The 21863-nt window shown below is 47.5% G+C and overlaps 1 protein-coding gene across 1 annotated transcript in view; it reads right to left on the bottom strand.

The window, feature by feature from the left end:
* The window catches only part of EMP2 (epithelial membrane protein 2), a 32345-nt gene extending 15071 nt beyond the window's left edge, over positions 1 to 17274 (bottom strand). Inside the window, exon 1 of the mRNA XM_079954079.1 lies at positions 17130 to 17274. The gene's annotated coding sequence lies outside the window, so the exon portion shown is untranslated. The remainder of the gene's footprint in view (positions 1 to 17129) is intronic.
* Positions 17275 to 21863: the final 4589 nt, after the last annotated feature.

The following is a 21863-nucleotide window of genomic DNA, read 5'->3' as shown; positions in this document are numbered from 1 at the left end:
CTGTAGAACCATAGAATTGTAGGGTTGAAAGGAACCCCAAAGACCATCTAGTCCAACCCCCTGCAGTGCAGGAATCTCAACTAGATCATACATGATAGCCAAACTTTGCTTAAAAACCTCCAACGACGGAGAAACCACCACCTCCCCAGGGAGTCCATTTCCACTGTCCAACAGCTCTCACTGTCAGAAAGTTCTTCCCAATGTTTGGTCAGAGTCATTTTTCTTGTCATTTGAATCCATTGGTTTGGTTTCTACCCTCTGGAGTAGCACAGAATCACAGAGTTGGAAGGGACCCAGCAGTTCTCAACCTGTGGGTCCCCAGATGTTGTTGGACTACAACTCCCATCACTCCTCAGCTCTGGCCTTGCTAGCTAGGGGTGATGGGAATTGTAGTTCAACAACATCTGAGGACCCACAGGTTGAGAAAAGCTGATTCTACTCCATGGGTCGGCAAACTAAGGCCCGCAGGCCAAATCAGGCACAACTGCCTTCCAGATATGGCCTGCGGACGGTCTGGGAATCCAGGCAGCCGGCGTAGCGCTTGCGATGGTTTTTGTGACTCAGTCAGGCTTGGGTGTCAAAAGTGAGGCAAGCGGCTGTTCGAGAAAAGCCCCTTCTCTGTTCGTCGCGCGCAGCAATCTTTTCTTCCAGGGTGGGGAAGAGGGAAAAGGAGCCACAGTTCGGATTTCCACCATGGACCATAGGAAGGGCAGTTGTGGCAGCAGGGGCTCAAAGGCGTCTTGGGAGCGACTGGGCAGCTGGACTCCGAAAACAGTTCTGTGCTCTGCTGGGGAGGTCGCTTGTTAGCTACATGATGTGAGCCATGGAAAGGTAAATAGCCGTCACCACCTGGTCTTCCCTCATGCGCGGAAAAGAACGTTTTTGCTTGAGCGTCGCCGGCCTTAGTGTGGCCAATGGCTTCTCCCTTCACCCACGCATGCGCACACGCTCTCCAGGGCTGACAGGAATGACGCACTTACCTCAGCCCCCCCCCCCCCCCTTATGAGAGAAATAACTGTCAATGCGTAAAATGCAAAGGAAGCAGCGTGGGTGTGTGAGGGAACACTCCCCCCCAAAAAAAAATCACATTTGGGCAACGTTGGGGGTTGGTCCCAATAAGGGTTTTTGCCAAAAATGAGGGTCGTAATCATAGCAACATATAGTCTGGGCCCCCCCACAAGATCTGAGGGACAGTGGACCGGTCCCCTGCTGGAAAAGTTTGCTGATCCCCGATTCTAGTCCGACCCTCTGCAATGCAGGGATTTGCAGCTGTCCCTTATAGGGATCGAACCTGCAACACTGGCGTTATCAGCACCTCACTCTAACCAAATTAGCAATCCAGGTTCACAGAACCCATTTTGGGTACCGCAATCTTGTGCACTCTTGAACCACCCTCTTGCCCCCCCCCCAAAAGCACTTTTTGGGGAGCTGCACAAGTTCCTGCCCCCAAATAGCGCTTTTTTGCCAACTGAGATCGTGACGCATGATATGCGCCCCGTTTTTTTTGTTCTGAAAAAATTGAACGGTATGGCACCTGTCTCAATATGACTGCTTCCCTGCAATCTGGTGAGGTGCATTTTGTCTGAGGAAAAACCCAGAAGCTGAAACAGCTTTGTCTATTCGTCGTACCAATGAAGTATCCCAGAAATTTGTACTGCCCATCACTGACCGAATATTGATTTTCCCCCAAGCTTGCATCAAGGCCCGAGTGGCATCTTGTTGTTGTTGTTGTTTAGTCGTTTAGTCGTGTCTGACTCTTCGTGACCCCATGGACCAGAGCACACCAGGCACTCCTGTCTTCCACTGCCTCCTGCAGTTTGGTCAAACTCATGCTGGTAGCTTCGAGAACACTATCCAACCATCTCATTCTCTGTTGTCCCCTTCTCCTTGTGCCCTCCATCTTTCCCAACATCAGGGTCTTCTCTTCTCATGAGGTGGCCAAAGTCTTGGAGCCTCAGCTTCAGGATCTGTTCTTCCAGTGAGCACTCAGGGCTGATTTCCTTCAGAATGGATAGGTTTGATCTTCTTGCAGTCCATGGGACTCTCAAGAGTCTCCTCCAGCACCATAATTCAAAAGCATCCATTCTTCGGCAATCAGCCTTCTTTATGGTCCAGCTCTCACTTCCATACATCACTACTGGGAAAACCATGGCTTTAACTATACGGACCTTTGTTGGCAAGGTGATGTCTCTGCTTTTTAAGCGGAGTGGCATCTGCTTAAATTGCATCTACTCCCCTATAAATGGCATCTACTCCCCTATAAATCCTGATCCTATACAATCTTCTTAAGCAGATCCAGGTTTCTCTGGCCACAGCTGGGATTACTATTTGGAATAAGACCTATTTGAAAAGTTTCAAAAGAGGCCTGTCAAAGCTATTTTGACATATTTTCACATATCCTTCCAGTTTGCATTCCATATCTCATTCCTTCTCTGGGTTGTTTTGACAGATTGTGTGCTGCAATTTCCCAGGGGGAGAAGGGCATCTGGCTGGAGTTTTGTCGGAAACAGGATGCTCTGGTCTGGTCCAAGAAGGCAGTTCTTAGGTTAAGACTCTGTCTTCCTCAGACTGGCAGAACTTGAGGGCTCAGGCCAAGGCAGGGACTTAACTTTTACACCGTTATACCAGCTAAAGGGATTAGATCACGCTCTTGCAGAATTTCCATGATGGGGATTGAGAGAGACCCGGGATGCTTCCAGACCGTTGCTATTTTCCTGGGATTCCAGCAGATACCAGGAAATTAGTTTTGTGCAGTTGAAGCAGATTAGAGCGCTCTGCTGCACTAATGGAACGAATCCACTTCCAAAAATAAACTGATTTTTGCTGCTAGGAAAGTGACAGGGAAATGCATTGAAAAGCAGAGGGTGAACAAAGGACCAATGGGAAGACATTAAAGGAAAAAACCCAGGACGGACTGTCCCAGAAGCAAATCAGAACAGATGCATAATAAAGGCAGGTTATAATCTAGCTCCTTCATAAACCAGGTGCAAGAAAATCAGGATGAATGTTCAAGAAATAAGTCATCTGGGAGAGCCCCTTGTACTACGGTACTCTGCACCAGGTTTCTCTAAGTGCAGAGTAAGAGAAAGAATGTTCATTCACACATTTGCTTGCACTGTATTTTGTTAATATATACTGATTAAGATACTGATTAATGCAAAAATGCAATCTTGCCTGCAGAACTGAAGCTCGCGTTAGCAAAATATCTCTCTGGGTTTTCCACTGATAAGATCCTATTCAGCGGGTAAGATCGGGTTTTTGCAGCGTAGCATACATAGCTTTATTTATTTATCAAATTTAAATTTTGCCATTCCCCCCCCCCAAAGGACCCCAGGTCGGCAAGCCATCCTATATTTTCGGGGGTTTTTAATTTTTTTAAAACGTTAAAACTATGAACATCATATAATTGATCAGGATGCCTGTGAGCCAGGGGTGGAAGAAGGGGGTGCGCGGTCCATCCCGGGTATCATCAGTTGGGGAGGGTGACAAAATGACAAAAATATGAATTGTTGTTTTTTAAAGGGCTCACAAAACTTTTTAGTTTAGTCCAGAAATGTAATGTAAAGCAGCTGGCACTAGGCACCTGCCCACCGCCTCTCCCTCAGTGGCCCCGCAGCTGAGGGGGAGGCCGAGGAGGGGCTCCATGCTGCGCCCCTGCCTTGGCTCGCCCCACCCCCACGGGCGGCTCTTCTTTCTCTGGCTTCATCCCCCTTCATCCCTCCCTCTCGGCCGCCTTCACGTTGCTTCCATCTTCCCCCTAGTTGTCTTCCTTCCTTCGCTCTTGGATTTCTCCCCGCTTCCTTCGCCGCTCCCCACCCCCCGTGTCTCTTTGATCTTCTCTCCCCTCGTCCATCCCACCCGCTTTTCTCTGAGGTGCCCCACGTCTGGTTTGCTGGAGGAGAGAAGTTGGAGAGAAGTTGGAGAGAAGTTGCAGCAGGGGCTGTGTACGGATCTCCACCTCCTGCCCCCTCTTCCTCCTCCTTGTACCGGTTTTCCCTGCAACCTCAGCCAGGCAGGAGGGGCTGCAAAGGGGCAGAGCTCCTGGCAGCACCCCAGAACGAAGTGGAGCCCCGGCTGACGCATGCACCGTACCAGGTGCCAGAGCAGCTAGTGACACTGCTGCCGGGAGCCAGTGGCGTAGCGTGGGTTGTCAGCACCCGGGGCAAGGCAAGTAATTTGCGCCCCCTAACCCATGGATTTGCGCCCCCTAACCATAACCCCCAGATGTTGCGCCCGGTGCGGCTGGCCCCCCCTGCACCCCCCACACTACGCCACTGCCGGGAGCCTAGGAAAAAAGATCTCCCTTGACAATCCAAATGGAATTGGCTTGTCGACAGGCTGAAGACCAAATTGTCCACCACCAGCCTTTGTTTCCTTGAAAGAGAAAGCCTCTCCTTCTTACAGAGGGGAGGAGTTGTGAGCAGGAGCCATTTCCTGCGTTGGCGGGGGGGGGGGACTTTCCAGCCCCTGCCCAGCTGGCCAGGCTGACATGCCACGCCCCCAGGTAGCCAACCAATCAGGTGGAGGCTTGGCGGTGGGGTTTAGCAAGTTTTGTAAGGAGGAATATATGAAATATTGCAAAGAAGATAAAGAAGAGAGACATTAGTTATGAGTAATAGCGGAAGTAAGAAATGTAAATTAAGTGGAAAAGATTGGGAAATTTTCAGATGTGATTGGCGGAAGTAAAAAAAAAATTGTATAAGATATATAAAAGTATGTTTTATAATTGTTGAAAATTATATATATATATGAGAGAGAGATTTAAAGCTGCGAAACTGTAAATCGAGAGACTGTGCATCTCAGCTCCTTTACTGGCTTGTAAGGATTACTGAGATAACCTGCGTGACACATTTACGAAACACTGTGATTTTTTTGTGGTTTTTAGAAAACAAAGTACAGCTCCAGACGTGGCGATCAAGCTGCTGTCTGTGCCCCAAAGGGTGACCCTTTGGCTGGCGTTTCCGTCCATTCTCCCTGGCAACTTTTTGCCCAAGTGGGGGAGAAGCCATTGAGATGAGTCCGGTGCCACCATCTTAATTGTCCTAATAACATCCTTGTGAGAGTCTTGAGGCTTATCATCCTGGAGCACGAGGAAACTATCCTTCATGGAATAGGGTTGCTTCTGTCCTTCGGCTGATAGCGTTGATCCTGTCACATGCCATTTGTCAAATGGGCGTGGGGATGTTAGAATCATCAAATACAGTGGTACCTCAGGTTACGTACACTTCAGGTTACAGACTCTGCTAACCCAGAAATATTACCTTGGGTTAAGAACTTTGCTTCAGGATGAGAACAGAAATCATGCAGCGGCGGCACAGTGGCAGTGGGAGGCCCCATTAGTTAAAGTGGTGCTTCAAGTTAAGAACAGTTTCAGGTTAAGAACAGAGCTCCAGAATGAATTAAGTGCTTAACCCGACGTACCACTGTAGTTAGAAGGAGACATCCCAGTGGTAGACCAGTCCAACTCCCCGCAAAGCAGGAATCTCAGCTAAAGCATTCATGACAGACGGCCACCCAACCTCTGCTTTAAAACTTGCAAGGCATGAGAGGCCACCACCTCCTGAGGCAGACCGTTCCACTGTTGAAGAGCTCTTACGATCAGAAAGTTCCTCCTGATGTTAAGTCAGAATTTCCTTTCTTGCAGCTTGAATCCATTTGTTTGGGAGCAGGAGGTCAGCACCAACACTTCGAATTGTGCTCAGAAACGTACTGGGAGCCAATGTAGGCCTTTCAAGAGGGTAGGCCTTTCATGTAGGCCTACCCAAGGTAATATGGTTATGTGGTCTCCTGTAGACAATTTTGAGCAACATGGAGCAAAGGTCTCAGTGCATGCTGATTCCCTATGCTCTTGTTTAGTTTAACCCTTGACTGAGAACCATGAGGACTAGAATCCTCCTTTAATTTTAAGGAAAAGGCTGGAGCACAGTGGAAGAGGATCTGCTTTGCAATACAGGAAGTCCCAAGTCTCCAGGTGCAGCTGGTGGAGACCCCTGTTCAAAATCCCAGAAACGTCACTGCCAGTCATTGGATTGTAGAATTGGAAGGGATCCCAAGATTCATTTGGTCCAATGCAGGAATTTCAATTAAAGCCTCCATGACAGATGGCCATCCAACCTCTGCTTTAAAATTTGCAAGGAAGGAGAAGGAGAAGGAGAAGGAGAAGGAGAAGGAGAAGGAGAAGGAGAAGGAGAAGGAGAAGGAGAAGGAGAGGAGGAGGAGGAGTTTGGATTTGATATCCCGCCTTTCACTCCCTTTAAGGAGTCTCAAAGCGGCTAACAGTCTCCTTTCCCTTCCTCCCCCACAACAAACACTCTGTGAGGTGAGTGGGGCTGAGAGACTTCAGAGAAGTGTGACTAGCGCAAGGTCACCCAGCAGCTGCATGTGGAGGAGCGGGGAAGCGAACCCGGTTCCCCAGATTACGAGGCTACCGCTCTTAACCACTACACCAACCTCCCAAGGGAGACCGTTCCACCATCCAACAGCCCTTACTGCCTGAAAGTTCTTCCTGATGTGTAGCCAGAATCTCCTTTCTTGCAACTCGAAGCTATTAGTTCAGGCCCTCCCCTCTGGAGCAGGAGGAAACAAGTTTGCCCCATCTTCCACGCGACAGCCCTTAAGATATTTGAAAATGGCCAGCCTCCTGTTTTCCAGGCTAAACATACCCAGCTCCCTCAACTGTTCCTCACAAGGCTTGGTTTCCAGACCCCTGAAACTGTCCCACAAACTCCAGCGGGTGCAGAATGCTGCAGTGAGGCTCCTCATGGAGTCTCTGCCATGGGAGCATATTCACCCAGTGCTTTACCAGTTGCACTGGCTCCCGGTGGAGCATAGGGTCAGGTTTAAGGTGCTAGTCTTGACCTTTAAAGCCCTTTGTGGCTTAGGGCCCTCGTACTTATGGGACCGCCTTTCCTGGTATGCCCCGCAGAGGACCTTAAGGTCCATGAATAATCATAGTTTAGAGGTCCTGGGCCCTAAGGAAGTCAGACTATCCTCCACCAGGGCCAGGGCCTTCTCAGTGATGGCTCCGACCTGGTGGAATGCTCTGTCCCAGGAGACTAGGGCCCTTCAGGATTTAACCTCCTTCCGTTGGGCCCGTAAGACAGAGCTATTCCGCCTGGCCTTTAATTTGAATTCAGCCTGATCTTTTATTTCCCTTCTCTTCCCTCCCCTTCCCCTTTTATGAAGATCACCCGCTCTGAGACCCCACAGCTAATTCTCCCCTGGCCTCCTTGCTGGCCCAAGTAGGACCAATTCAGCCAGCTAGCCCTGGGGATTACCTAATGTTTATTTCCCCTAAATTGATTTCTGAATTTTGAATTTTATTGTTATTCATGTTTTTATACTGTATTTTATGCTGCTTTTACAATTAAGTGTTTTAAATTTGTTGTTAGCCGCCCTGAGCCCAGTTTTTGAACTGGGAAGGGCAGAGTATAAATAAAAATTTATTATCATCATCATCATCTTGGTTGCCCTCCTCTGCACATGTTTCAGCTTGGTCGACATCCTTCTTAAATTGTGGTGGCCAGTGTCAGCATCGCCCTTGAGCCAGTGTCACCAACTGGACTCATGCACCTCAACCCCGACTGGGCTAGGCGAGCTGGGTAGCACTTCCAGAGACCACCTTCTCCACAGGAACAGGTCAAAGTGCTGTGGACTCACAGCTTAGAGTTGTGAGCACCGGATTCACTTCCACAATACAGTCGTCGCACAGCAGAGTATAGCAGAGTCTGGCAGTGTATAAACGACTCGGAGAGCAGCTCTGTAGAATATCTTCTTTTATTCTATAACTACAACTATAATACAAAACTATATACAGAGCTAAATAGGTCTAAGCATAAGTGAATGCTGCACTGAGTGTCTGCAGCTGCTCTTAGCAGCACCTTATCTCTACACACGATCTCTAACACTCAGTCTCTCTCTCTCTCTCCGACACACTGACTGACTGACTGACTTGATGCTGGAGCTGAATAAGTAGAAAGCAGTACACTGCTCCTCCTCTCTGGAGAATCAGCAGACTCGTCAGGAGATTCTTGGATATGGGAGGGGTGAAATCTCCTCAACCAGAACTGGACACAGTGTGTAGACAATACTGAGCTAGATGGATCGATGATCTGACTCACTATAAGACAACTTCCTGTGCTTCCACGTTTCCAGAGGCCTGTGGCACTCTCCTTTTCTTCCAGCTTTAAACGTCCGTCATCCACAGCTCCATCACTCTGCAGTCTTCTGTCCTGCATATTGAACTAGGGGCTGATGGGAATTGTAGTCCAAAATCTCTGGTGGACAACAGGTTCTGCCAAATTCTGTTCCACCATAAAAGAGCAGCAGATGTTGCAAAGGCCCCCTCCATTGAGCTAATGCCGATGGGATTTTTAAGATAAAATCGGTGTGAGAGGGAGAGAGGTTCCCGATCTAGCAGCTACCACAATATTATCTTCCCCAAAAACGTTCTAATTTCTATTGATACTGATCAAAATATATACAAAAGTTTATACCCAACACCAAGTATCTTTTTATAACACCACCAGAATAAAAGAAATGCTTTTAAAACCTAATCTAAAACAGGAGCAAAAAGAAAGGAAAAAGAAATCAAAAGAAAAGAGAGTGAGGAGAACAAGAAAATAAAAAATAAAAAATATGGAAAGGCTTCCAGTTCTCTGCCTGGTAGCTAAATATAGTAACTTATTCAAAGTATCCACTCAAATTGGACATCCTACTATTCTATTTTCTACAAGCCAATATTTTTCCATCTTCAAACCCAGATATTATGAGCTCGTTTTTCTTCTTCCATGCAACAAGTCCGGAAGTAGGTTCCCAGTCCTTAATAAATGTCAGCAATGGTTTTTCCCCTGATTAAACACATTAAATCAGCCACCACAATATTCTGCGGACACAACCACGCCATTGTCTGACGCGTTTCTGCCACTAATTCCCAAAGCACAGCTCTTTCCTCACTTGCTGGCCCTGAGACTCCCACCCCATTTTGAAGGTTGACTCATGAGCTTGACGGGGCCAGAGGAGCAGTTCATCCGCAGGATAACCGGGCGGGGAAGCGACTGTCTGTCAAGATCTTGAGTGGCATTCTCTGTCTCGCCACTATATTCCGTTCAACTTTGGGGTGTGCCCGACTTCCACCCCTCAGCCAGCCAGGGCAAAGTCATGGCCGATGACAGCTGTGCGATTCTTAGCAAAACTTTCCCATGCCTTGCAAGCCCTCAGACCCTTCGCTCAACCAAGGTGACACTTTCAGGAAATGGGGTTTGGGCAGAGAGGGATCAGCGTTCGCGCAAAGTTTTAGCTCTGGCCCTTGTGACCCTGCAATGCTTAGGGACGCAGGTGGCGCTGTGGGTTAAAGCCTCAGCGCCTAGGGCTTGCCGATCGAAAGGTCGGTGGTTCGAATCCCTGCGGCGGGGTGCGCTCCCGCTGCTCGGTCCCAGCGCCTGCCAACCTAGCAGTTCGAAAGCACCTCCGGGTGCAAGTAGATAAATAGGGACCGCTTACCAGCGGGAAGGTAAATGGCGTTTCCGTGTGCAGCTCTGGCTCGCCAGAGCAGCAATGTCACGCTGGCCACATGACCCGGAAGTGTCTCCGGACAGCGCTGGCCCCTGGCCTCTTAAGTGAGATGGGCGCACAACCCCAGAGTCTGTCAAGACTGGCCCGTACGGGCAGGGGTACCTTTACCTTTACCTTTACCTTGTGACCCTGCAATGCTTAGGGCTTTTTAAAAAAGCAGATTAAAGGGCACACAGACCCGGGGGGTGGGAGTGGGTAGAAATTCAATTCAGTTTGCATTCAAAGGCAAACCGACTTAATTTGTACTTTCCAAAGCAACTCGCGAATTCTGGCTTTTGACATTCACGCTTCTGCAAAATTCGCGGCGCAGTTCTGCACCCTAATGATGTGTCCAAGAAGGCATATACTAAGGTACAGGGTTGTTGGAAACGATATTCAGTGCTACTTTGGTTCTCAAACTTAATCCGTTCCGGAAGTCCATTGCAAAACTAAGGAACGCTTTCCCATAGTAAGTGGACGCTTGGGTTGCGAACGTGACCTGTGCGGGAGGCACGTTTGCAACCCACAGCATTCACAACACACAGCGCTGCGTCTGCACACACGCAGGTCACTATTCAGTGCTTCTGCGCATGCGCAAAGTGCAATTCAGTGCTTCTGCGTATGTGCGAGCGCCGAAACCCGGAAGTAACCCATTCCGGTACTTCCAGGTTCAGCATGGTGCACAACCCGAAAATGCACAATCTGACGCATCTGTATCCCGAGGTATGACTGTAATGCAAAATGGATTCATCTGTTCCAGACTTTTAAAAACAACCCCTAAAACAGCAATTTAACATGAATTTTACTATCTAACAAGACCACTGATTCATAAAATGAAAGCAATAAACATTATACTGGAGTCACACAACCGATCAATCAGTAGCTGAACTGGGTTCCACACAGTCACAAAAACAAAACAAAGCCGCAAAAACAAAAATGCAAAATAAATAGCAAAAACAGACAGACCTCAGCATAACACTCAAATAGGAAGCGTAACACTCAAAACAGAGCACGTTCAGCTTCTGAAAAAAGTTCGCAAACCGGAACACTTAGTTCGGTGTTTGCAGTGTTTGGGTTCCAAGTTGCTTGAGTACCAAGGCATTTGAGAACCAAGGTACCACTGTGCACAACTGCATTACAGGAGGGCTATTTCCAAAAATTTGCAAAAGGTGCATCTATTAGGCAAGACCGAATGCAAAAATGTATGTTGTGGGAAATTAGCAGTGAAAATGCTGGTTAATTTTCCGGCTGGCGTTAAAAGAAGAACCCATTTGGAAATGTGGAGGACTGGATCTAAGATTGGAAAAATGAGGAACTGAGAGGACAAACACTGATTGATTCGCTCATCACTATGCTGAGCCCCAGAAAACATGGTGTTTGTGTGTGGGGGGGGTGCATTTCCTTCCCTGCTCACTAATGACAAGGAAACCCCATGGGAACAAAACCTAAGAAGATCAGTGCTGGATCAAACCACAGGTCCATGTAGCCGAGCATCAGTCACCCACTGCCTCAGTGTTGGGGCACTTGGCCAGTGGTGAGACCAGAAACTGGAGCGGGTTGGTCTAGATCGGTGTTTTCCAACCTTGGGTCTCCAGCTGCTATTGGACTACAATTTCCATCATCCCTGGCCATTGGTCTTGCTAGCAAGGGATGATGGGAGTTGTAGTCCAAAAACAGTTGGAGACCCAAGGTTGGGAAACACTGGTCTAGATCAGTGTTTCCCAACCTTGTGCCTCCAGCTGTTTTTGGACTACAATTCCCATCATCCCTTGCCACTGGTCTTGCTAATCAGGGATGATGGGAGTTGTAGTTCAAAAACAGCTGGAGGCACAAGGTTGGGAAACACTGGTCTAGATGATTCCTTCCAGATCTACAATTCTATGTTTCTGTAACTTTTGGCTCCTCCTCTCCTTGAACTCTTTCCATCCCAGCTGGTCAAGAGAACAGCTGCTCTAGCTTAAAGGCCTGCACCCAGGTTTGCCGATTTCCTCCTCCCTCCCAATCTATTTTCCTTTTGTGCCATGTCTTTTGAGATAATCCCCATTTAAAGCCACCTATCATCACATGCAGAGGCAGTGACTTCTGCAGCTTAATGCTGTGTTGTGGAAAGAAGGGTTTCCCTTTGTCCTGATCTTTTCTTGTCAATCAAGTTTCCCAGGGATACTCTGCACTCTAGTTTTATGACGGAGAGGGCAAAAGCATTCTCCATCTTTTACAAACCTCTGTCCCATCCCTCTACCACCACCCCTCTTATTTGCTTTTGGGGTGGGTCAGAATTAAAGGGCCCCCAAACCTTGTAGCTTTCCTTTGTAGAGGGTATATTACTCTAGGCACTAAAAAATCAATGCAGAACAGGTTGCGCCGACATAAAGATGTCTGTACTTTTGTAACCTGGGAAAATCTTTAATGGGAACATTTTTTTAAAAAAAAAATCAGAACAGGTATTATGTGGCACCTCTACTCATGCCAGTTCTATAGATCGAAGCAGACCAGTGAGGTAAAGCGACTGTGCAGGTAAAAATGGTTTTTAATTGTTGCCGGATTTACATGCTAAGAGTAACACCTTGAAATCAGCCTTGCAGCAATTTGGCAGCCAGTGCAGAGCTCTGAGTGCAGGTTTCCATGCTGACAAGGCCTCCCCCGTGTCAGCAATCGTGCTGCAGCATTCTGCACGAACTGCAACTTCTGGGTTAAGCATGAAGGAAGGAAGCCCCACAAAGGGTGCATTGCAGTAATTTGGTCATGAGTAATTAATGCATGTGGTCAAAACCACTGAGCCTAGGGCTTGTCGATCAGAAGGTTGGTGGTTCGAATCTCCACAATGGGGTGAGCTCCTGTTGCTCAGTCCCTGCTCCTGCCAACCTAGCAGTTCGAAAGCACGTCAAAGTGCAAGTAGATAAATAGGTACCGCTCCGGCGGGAAGGTAAACAGCGTTTCTGTGCGCTGCTCTGGTTCACCAGAAGCAGCTTAGTCATGCTGGCCAGAAAAGCGAGATGAGCGCCGCAACCCCAGAGTCATCCGCAACTGGACCTAACGGTCAAGGGTCCCTTTACTATAGCCAGGCCTTCACAAATATAACATTTTAACTGCACTATACAAATGTGACACTAGATGGCAATGGTGAGCTTAGAGCAAATCAATATGTTTTTCAAAACGTTTCTTTAAAACAGCATTTTCATAGCGTTTTTTTTTTATACGTGTCTAGATCCCCGCCCCCGAATGGCCATAGCTGTCGAAACAATTGCAAGTTCCTCAGGGCAGAGACTTGTCCAATAGGATACTGCCTTCCGCTAGGTCAAACCCTTCATCCATCTAGCTCCATATTGTCTACACGGACTGGCAGAGGCTCTCCAGGATTTCAGGCTTGGAATTGGCCTGCGAGCGCTACAATTGGAGAACAGCCTTTACCAAAGGTGTCATGGGCTTTTAAGATGCTCAAACTCAGGACGAAAGGGAGAAATGTGCTAACAGGAGGTCACATTTGGCAAACCCTCACCATGATCAACTCCTGCCCGGAAATCAATGTCCCCACTGTGGAAGGATGTGTGGATCCAGAATTGACCTCCACAGAAGACAATCTTACTTGGCTAAGAGGGATCGCCAAAGAAGATGATTCCTGGTCATCAGGACTGAACCCAGGGTCTTCTGCATTTGAAGCAGCCGCTCTGTCTCTGAGCGACAGCCCTTCCCCTGACCCCAGCCTCGCCAACAGGTGCTGTACCTTCTTCCCCTTGGAACTGAACCACCGGAGACAGCGCATAGCAAATATTTGTGCGGCTGCCACCCTCGAATGCACACTCTGCGGTTCCGCCAGAAGAGATTTCTGCTTGAATGGCATTCCCTCTCTGGATAAAATCCCTCCTTTGAGAGAGCTGGATGCTGGGAGCTCAGTGCTACGGCTTCTGTTTTTCATGCAGAAGGCCTCAAGTTCAACCCCAGACTTCTCCAGGTAGGGCTGAGATAGACTTCCTCTCTAAAACCCTGGAGAGCTGTTGCCAGTCAGTGTAAACAACCCTGAGTTAGATGGACAAGTGGCTGACTCGGCATATATCGCAGAAAACTGCCGTATACAGAGCGTTCTCCAATTCAGTTGATCTCCCCTCCACTGCCAGGGGTAGTACTATCATACAAAGTGTTTTGTTCTCAGTCTTATAGTCCCGCCCCGACTCTCCTCCCCCTTTAGCCACACCCATTAAGCACAGCTGCCTCCCCTCCTTGGCCACACCCCCTTTCCTTAAAGAAGCAGGTGGAGTTGGCTATAATAAATAAGAGTGCCTCTGAGCGTGTGTAGAGAGAAACACGCTGCAGGTTTTCCACTTGGAATTAAGGAGCAGGGATTCCGACGCAGTCCCAAAGCTTCACATTTCATCCCTTGACACAGTCCAACAACCCTTGACACACTCAACAACTTGAGATTGTAAAGTCTCAAGTGTGGCCCAGCTGTTATCCCTGATAAATTGTATGCATCTGGGACAATACTTGCTCAACATAACCACTGAACCTGTTCATTTCCATTCCAAAACACAGTGTTATTTTAAAAGCACAGCAGCAGCACCATAAAGCATATGTAGCATTTTGGAACAATGTTTCTGTTAAAATCAGACAAGTACCTGCAGTGTTGATATTCTGCCCCCTATGGAAAGCCTTTTTGTTTTGCCAAGTTTTTTAGGTTTTTTTGAGAATCTGATTCAGTGATCTGCTCAATATTTTATCATCCAACGGTGAGTTGGCAGCTTATAGATATTATTATTGTAAATAAATAAATGCCTCTCCCTGTCAATTTGTGCAGAAATATATATAACTCATCACTTCAATTTGTGCAGAAATATATTTCATCACTTCATCACATTCCCTCTAATTGGCTGTTTGGCATTCCAGATTCATTCTGATTGGTAGTTCTGCATTCCAGATTCTGGCCCCATTCACATATTTAAAGCACGACGACTCCACTTTAAATAGTCACAGCTTTCTCCAAAGAATCCTGGGAGCTGTAGTATGTTAAGGGCGCTTAAACTTGTTAGGAGATTCCCTATTCCCCTCCCAGTGCTACAATTCCCAGAGTGGTTTAACAGCCAATCCCTCTTCCCAGGGAATCGTAGCTCTATGGGGGGACTAGGCAATCTCCCAAGATCTCTCAGCACCCTTAAACTACATCTCCCAGAATTCTTTGGGGGAAGCCATGACTCTTTGATTTGGTATGAGACTGCTTTTAATGCTCCTTATTCAACATGCTCCAAATGCTAAACGAGTTGTGAAATGAGCTAAGTGCTCTTGAAATCAAGCGCCTCTAAAATTCCTCTTCGAGCCGCAGGTACAACAACAACCAAAACTTCTAAATATGCACCAGTGCCCATTTGTGGCCTGATTCATGCCAACCATTTTGACACGGATAGTCTCTTGAGTTTTGTTTCCTGAGTTTTGCAGGATTTGCATCCGCAGAACCAGTCACAGGGATGGTTCAGCAAGCATCTCGAGGGCACCACAAAAGCTTCTTTTCAAAGAAATCTGTGCCAACAAGGATTTCTTATTGATTCAGTCTCCAGCCCACTCCATCCCCTTTGGGTGGGTGAGCAGACAGCATGTCTAATCCACATACATGGAGATGCAGTTTTTTAAATGAATGGTGTCAGTGGTAAAATGTATTTGTGAGTAGGCTTTAAAATTGTTTGTAAGTCACTTGGAGACCTTTAGATGTCTAGTAAATAAAAAGGATTGCCTTTTAAGCTGTCCTTAAGACCAGTTCCAAGCAGATGGGGAACATGAAATTCTTGTTAACGTTAGCATACAAAATATGGTTCTGTGAGGCTGGCCAAAATGTTACATTGGTTTCATATGTTCATAAGGGGGTTCTTTTTTCTTTTCTCTTAAGTGCATTCACAAATTTCCAGATATGAAGCAACAGGGCAGATCCACACAATAAACTCAATGCACATTTAAAGCACTTGATTTCCTCCAAGGGATCATAAGAACTACCGTTTGGCAGGGGTGCTGGGAGCTATAGCTCGGTGAGGGGGCAACCTAAAGTTCCCAAGATTCTTCAATGGGGGGGGGGGAGGGAAATCATGTGCTCTGAATGTGTGCTGGGCGTGCATGGGAACTGTGGTCGGTTTGTTTTATAACCTGAATGTGGATAGATCTATGCATTACATTTTGCACCCTCCTGAAACAGATCCCCATTAGAGATGGAATTGGTGGACTCAATAGGCAAACGATTTCTCTTTTGGTAGGGCAGCAGCCAGCCCACCCTTCCGCTTTGCCACAGACTTTTGCACCCATATATTCCAGCCACTTGGGGTGTCAGTCCTGGGAGACTCACAGCAGCTGGGACGATCTACAAATCTATTACTTTGTTCAGCTACTGCTTTGCATATAGGAGATTCGATTCCGGGGGAAAGTAGTACAGCATCTGCTTTGCATGCAAATAAGTCCAAGGATCGACACCTGGCGCTGCCAGGTGGAGCTGGAAAAATACTCCCTTGCCCTAAACCCTGCAAAGCTGCTGCCGGTCCGTGCAGGGGATAATGGGATGCCCCGACTCTAAGGCCGCTCCCTCTTGTCCCTTGATCCTTCCTAAACTGGAGATGTCAGGAACTGAACCTGGGACTTTTTGCAAGCCATCCACCAGCTGCCTCTTGCTCAGCTATGACGACCCTCGTGTGGGTAATAATAAAGCCACGAACCAGAATTTACACTTAGCTGGCCACGATGGGTGCTGCGCGCGCGCGCGTGCAGGTTGAAGCTGCAAAGGGAGCCAAGACGCAACCACAAAGCGCAAACCGACATGTGGTGAAAAAGCTTGGCTGAATCCAAGAGTAATCCCCTTTCGCCCCACTAGAGGGGAGACAGTCGTCAACCCACAAGAAATGCCGGCCACCCGTGTGGGGGCTCAATCCCAGGAAAACATGCCAAGAAACAACTTTTAAAACACACACACACACACACACACACACACACACACACACACACACGAGAGAAAGATCTACAGTACTTTCATACAACCTGGAACAGCCCGACGGTGCTAACTTTGTGTGTTTTTTTTTTTAAAGAGAAGAAACGGATTTAAACCCCCCGCTCTGTAAAATCCAAGCTTGCTGCTTCTCTCTCAGATGGGGGGGGGGAAATATATACTTTGCATTTTAGACTGATCCACACAAACACTCCTTGATCTCCCCTGCCTGCCCTTGCATCTGAAATAAGCGCAGTGCAAACAAAATTGCAAGGGGAAAAGCAGGGTTTTAAGACGTCCCCCCCAAAAAAACAGCTGCAGAAAGAGGGCACTTAAGAGGGCGGCGCGGAAGAGGGAGAATTGCTCTGGCTGAAGTTGTTTAAAATCGCTCTCCGCGCCTTCCTTTCCCTCCTCCTTTGTTCGCAAAGTTCCTCTCTAATTCCCACCGAGATCCTATTTCGCTTTTCTGCATCCCTTCCCTTCCTTCTCACATCCGGCTCCCAACCTTATTCTTTTTGCATTCAAAGAAGGATCCGTAATTTCCCTAAAAATCTCTTCCTTCCCCCCTCCCCTCCCCTCCCCCCCCCGTCCCAGCCTCCCACTCTCTCCAAGTTTTTTGGGGGCTACTCACCGGCTGAGGTTGTTAGCCACTGAGGGCTGGCTAGGTTCTTGTTCACAGGGCTGGCCGAGGCGGCGGAAAGCGCAGCTTGTTTCGAAGGGCTGCCCTTGGCCGCCGCCTCCTTCTGGAGCAATTGGTGATGTCAGAATCCGAGCTGGGTGTGGAAAAGGGGGAGAGGGGAAGAAAAGAATTTTTTTTCAAATGTGCCAATCAATCTCTCTCTTCACTCTCTGCAGAGCGGCGGGAGAAAGAGATTTAAACAGGAAAGCCCCAGATCTGCAAATTTCACCCACCACCGACCACCACTCCCAAATGTTTAGGGTACGTTCCCATAACTGGGGAAACTGGGAGAGGGGCATTTGTTTATTTCCTGCCCCATCATTGGAATAAACTGTCTTCCAGATGTTCTCCCTTGCCTTGTGAATTTATGGCTGCAAATATGGTGTTCCTTCCAAGAGTTGTGCTGCTTTGCCCCGTCTCTGAAGTTTTAGAATTTTCATTCTCCGTAAGGTTTTTCTAAGCTGCAACTTGGCTGAGCTTTTTCTTAAAAACCAGGGGACATTCTGCATTTTGCTGAGCTGAATTAAAAGTGTCTTCTCTGCCGTCCTCCCTCAAATTGTACTTAATCACGTTTTTTTAAAAAAATAAAAAAGGTGTTGGCTTCAAACTACATTTTTAAAATACAACAAAATACAGCAAAAAAACCCCACCCCACCCTAAATTACTTTAATTTTTGAATTTCACACACGCAACAAACCTGTTCCACCTCCCAAGCTACTGAGATCACTTAAAATTGGATGTCATTCAGTGAAATCTTTCTTTTTTAAAAAAAGCTAAAGCCAAGAATCTCTTGCATGCAAGTTGGAAACATGTGTGGTGTCTGTTGAAAGGCTGGTGGATAATTAACAGTTATTTTCTTAATGGACACTGATGACTAAAGCTTTTTCCTCAATGGTTTTTGATGGCTGCTGGCAACTGGTAGTACTATTTCATACTTATTTATTGCATTTCTACCCCCACCTCCAATAAGTTCAAGCTGTGATTCTCCCCCTCCTCATTTAATCCCCACAAAAACAACCCTTTGAGGTAGACTCAGCTGAGAGGCAGGGACTGGTCCAAAGCAACCCAGAGTTTCACCTTTTAACCCATTCTTTTTTACAGTACAAAAAGAATAATTCTGATGTCCTTCTTGTATATTAGTTTTTAAAACACATACTTTATTTTGTTTATATTGATAAGGCTTTGGGGTCGACAATGACTTTATTTGTTCATCAAGGGGTCTGTGAAGTCAAGGGGTTTGAGAATCTGTGCCCTGTGCCTTTATTATCCTATCTTTGGTCTCCTGTTTAACCTGCACCTATCATAGATTCATGGAAGTGTAGAGCTGGAATGGATCCCAATGGTCATCTAGACCAACCCCCTGAAATGCAGGAATCTCTCTACTCTAGCATCCAAACCTGTTTTTCTAGACTGTAATGTGCTCAGGGCAGGGACTTGTACCTCACAATGCACGTGCTGCGATGACATTCCATTTTGTTTCTCTTTATTTCCTTTCATAAATATGTGTATATCGCTCGATTATTCAAGGGAAAACCCTCAAGGTGATTTGCAACGGGAATAAAGCAATAACATTACAGGTATTATCTCGGAACTCGAACGTAATCTGTTCCGGAAGACCGTTCGACTTCCAAAATGTTCGAGTTCCGAGGAGCGGCTTCCAATTGGCCAACAGCTAGGTTTCTGTACAGCGGAAGCCGTGTGGGATGTTTGATTTCCGAGGAATGTTCCAAAACCGGAGCACTTACTGCCAGGTTTTTGGCATTCGGGAGCCGAAATGTTCGAGAATGGAGCCGTTTGAGTTCCGAGGTACCACTGTGCAGTGGTTAAGAAGTTAATTCGTTCCAGAGGTCCGTTCTGAACCTGAAACTGTTCTTAACCTGAGGTACCACTTTAGCTAATGGGGCCTCCTGCTGCCGCTGTGCCACTGGTGCGCGATTTCCGTTCTCATCCTGAAGCAAAGTTCTTAACCCGAGGTACTATTTCTGGGTTAGCGGAGTCTGTAACCTGAAGCGTCTGTAACCTGAAGCGTACGTAACCCGAGGTACCACTGTATCAGTAGAAACAGTCAAAAGCATCTACAGTGGTACCTCGGGTTACATTTATCTTAATAAATGTCATCACACAGGCAGTAGGGAGTAGCAGCATCTCTTCAGAACAAACTGCCGATTTTGCCAACTTAAGAAGTCAGCTTAGCTGCAAACTGCTGACTTGCTGGCTGGAAGGAGCTCAAACTAAGTGAATTATAGTTGAGGGACATCCATGCTCTGTCCAAGGCGTCTTTGCTCAAGAACAGTGAGAGGTTTGTGCTTTGAGAGGGACATGTTTTCTGGCTCCCAACCAGGCGCTATAGCTGAAGGGGAGACATAAAATCAATCAGCCAAGCAGCGCCAAAGCCAGCTGCTACTGAAATGTAAAAGCATTTAAGGCAGGGGTCAGCAACCTTTTTCAGCCGTGGGCCGGTCCACTGTCCCTTAGACCATGTGGTGGACTATATTTTGAAAAAAAAATATGAATGAATTCCTATGCCCCACAAATAACCCAGAGATGCATTTTAAATAAAAGCACACATTCGACTCATGTAAAAACACCAGGCAGGCCCCACAAATAACCCAGAGATGCATTTTAAATACAGTGGTACCTTGGGTTAAGTACTTAATTCGTTCCAGAGGTCCGTTCTTAACCTGAAACTGTTCTTAACCTGAGGTACCACTTTAGCTAATGGGGCCTCCTGCTGCCGCTGCGCCGCCGGAGCACGATTTCTGTTCTCCTCCTGAAGCAAAGTTCTTAACCCGAGGTACTATTTCTGGGTTAGCCGAGTCTGAAGCGTATGTAACCTAAAGCGTATGTAACCTGAGGTACCACTGTAAAAGGACACATTCTACTCATGTAAAATCACACTGATTCCTGGACTGTCCACGGGCCAGATTTAGAAGGCGATTGGGCCGCATCCAGCCCACGGGCCTCAGGTTGCCTACCCCTGATTTAAGGGGAAGAGGCTGATATCAACCGGAAAAACCCAGCACATCCCCATCATACATAAGTCTTCATAGGTTGGCTGCATTTTTATCCCACTCTCACTCCAAGGAAACCAGGGGGCATTTATAAGGATCCTCCACCTTTTCTCATTTACTCTCATGACAAAACTGTAAGGTAGGCTATGCTAGCCCAAAGCCCCTTAATTCCAGATTGGCTTGCCAAGCCAGAAGCACCCCAGACCCTGAGGTTTTCAGCGCCCACACCTGAGACCTAGAAGCAAGACATCTGGTGATGTCATGGAGGGGAGGCCCCTGGTGATGTTGTGAGGGGAGGCCCTGGAGACGGAGGTTAATTGGGAGAGGGAAGTGGAAGAAGGCAGATCTTCCCAGAGTGTCTCTGCTATAATTTGCAGCCAGCTTCTGCCAGGCTTGTAGACTTCTTAATCTCTTTATGAAAGGCACTCTTGCCCACCTGAAGAGGCAAGCCCTCTGCCTGCCACCTGGAGGAGGCCAGGTAAACCTGGAGACTTCAGGTCAGGTGTGGCAGTCTGTCAAGGAGACCAAAAGGTCCAGGCCCAAAAGTAGCCTGTGTCTAAGGACCCCAAATCCTCAAACACCTCATCAGGAGGATTCCTCGTGAGCAAGTAAGCCTTGCAACTTCCTTCACCTGTGGTTCAGGTGAGGTCTAGGAGGCCTGAATATAGAAGGTCTCCCTCCTGAGTCTTCTCATTCCTGAAAGCAATACAGTGGCACCTCGGGTTAAGTACTTAATTCGTTCCAGAGGTCCGTTCTTAACCTGAAACTGTTCTTAACCTGAAGCACCACTTTAGCTAATGGGGCCTCCTGCTGCTGCTGCTGCACCGCCGGAGCACGATTTCTGTTCTCATCCTGAAGCAAAGTTCTTAACCTAAAGCACTATTTCTGAGTTACTGGAGTCTGTAACCTGAAGCGTATGTAACCTGAGGTACCATTATACGAGCTTCTGGCTCATTGTTTCCAAACTTAGTCTTGTTCACTTGCTACCTGGGCTGCCTGTGGGGTTGAACTTGCCTCTGGAAACTGGTTTTGGCACCTCAGCCGATTCCCTGGGCTTGAACCTGGCTTGCTTGCACTGCCCTGCACCTTTAACTCTGCTCTCCTCAATGTGTGTTTTGGTAAGAGGCTGAGGCTTCCAGCGATTGGCTCCCTCTGTCCCCTGAGGGCACCAAGTGGAACATGACACCCAAGTCAGTTCTACCAAGGGTGGCCAGGCTTGTGCATTGCCTACACAAAGGGAAAGCATTGCCAAAACAAGAGGACGAGTTTGCTTAACATTTGCACATGCTAATTTAAGTGCATAGGCACACATTTTGGAATAATGGCAGTAGGCTGGAGATTTCATTCCATGAACAGGCTATGAGGACCCTTTTACACCTTTGAAATATTGCTGAACTCAGTGGATGGCATATCTAAGGGGCTGGTAGCCAGGATGTATAGCTTGCATGTCACAGCCAGTGCCAGATTTATGTATAAGCTAAACAGGTGGCGCTGTGGGTTAAAGCCTCAGCGCCTAGGACTTGCCGATCGAAAGGTCGGCGGTTCGAATCCCTGCGGCGGGGTGCGCTCCCGCTACTCGGTCCCAGCGCCTGCCAACCTAGCAGTTCGAAAGCACCTCCGGGTGCAAGTAGATAAATAGGGACCGCTTACCAGCGGGAAGGTAAACGGCGTTTCC

Source organism: Podarcis cretensis (genome assembly GCF_951804945.1).
Source record: "Podarcis cretensis genome assembly, chromosome: 14".
Classification (NCBI taxonomy): domain Eukaryota; kingdom Metazoa; phylum Chordata; class Lepidosauria; order Squamata; family Lacertidae; genus Podarcis; species Podarcis cretensis.
The sequence above is the reverse complement of the archived record's forward strand: the minus strand, read 5'-3'. Positions and strand labels throughout refer to the sequence as shown.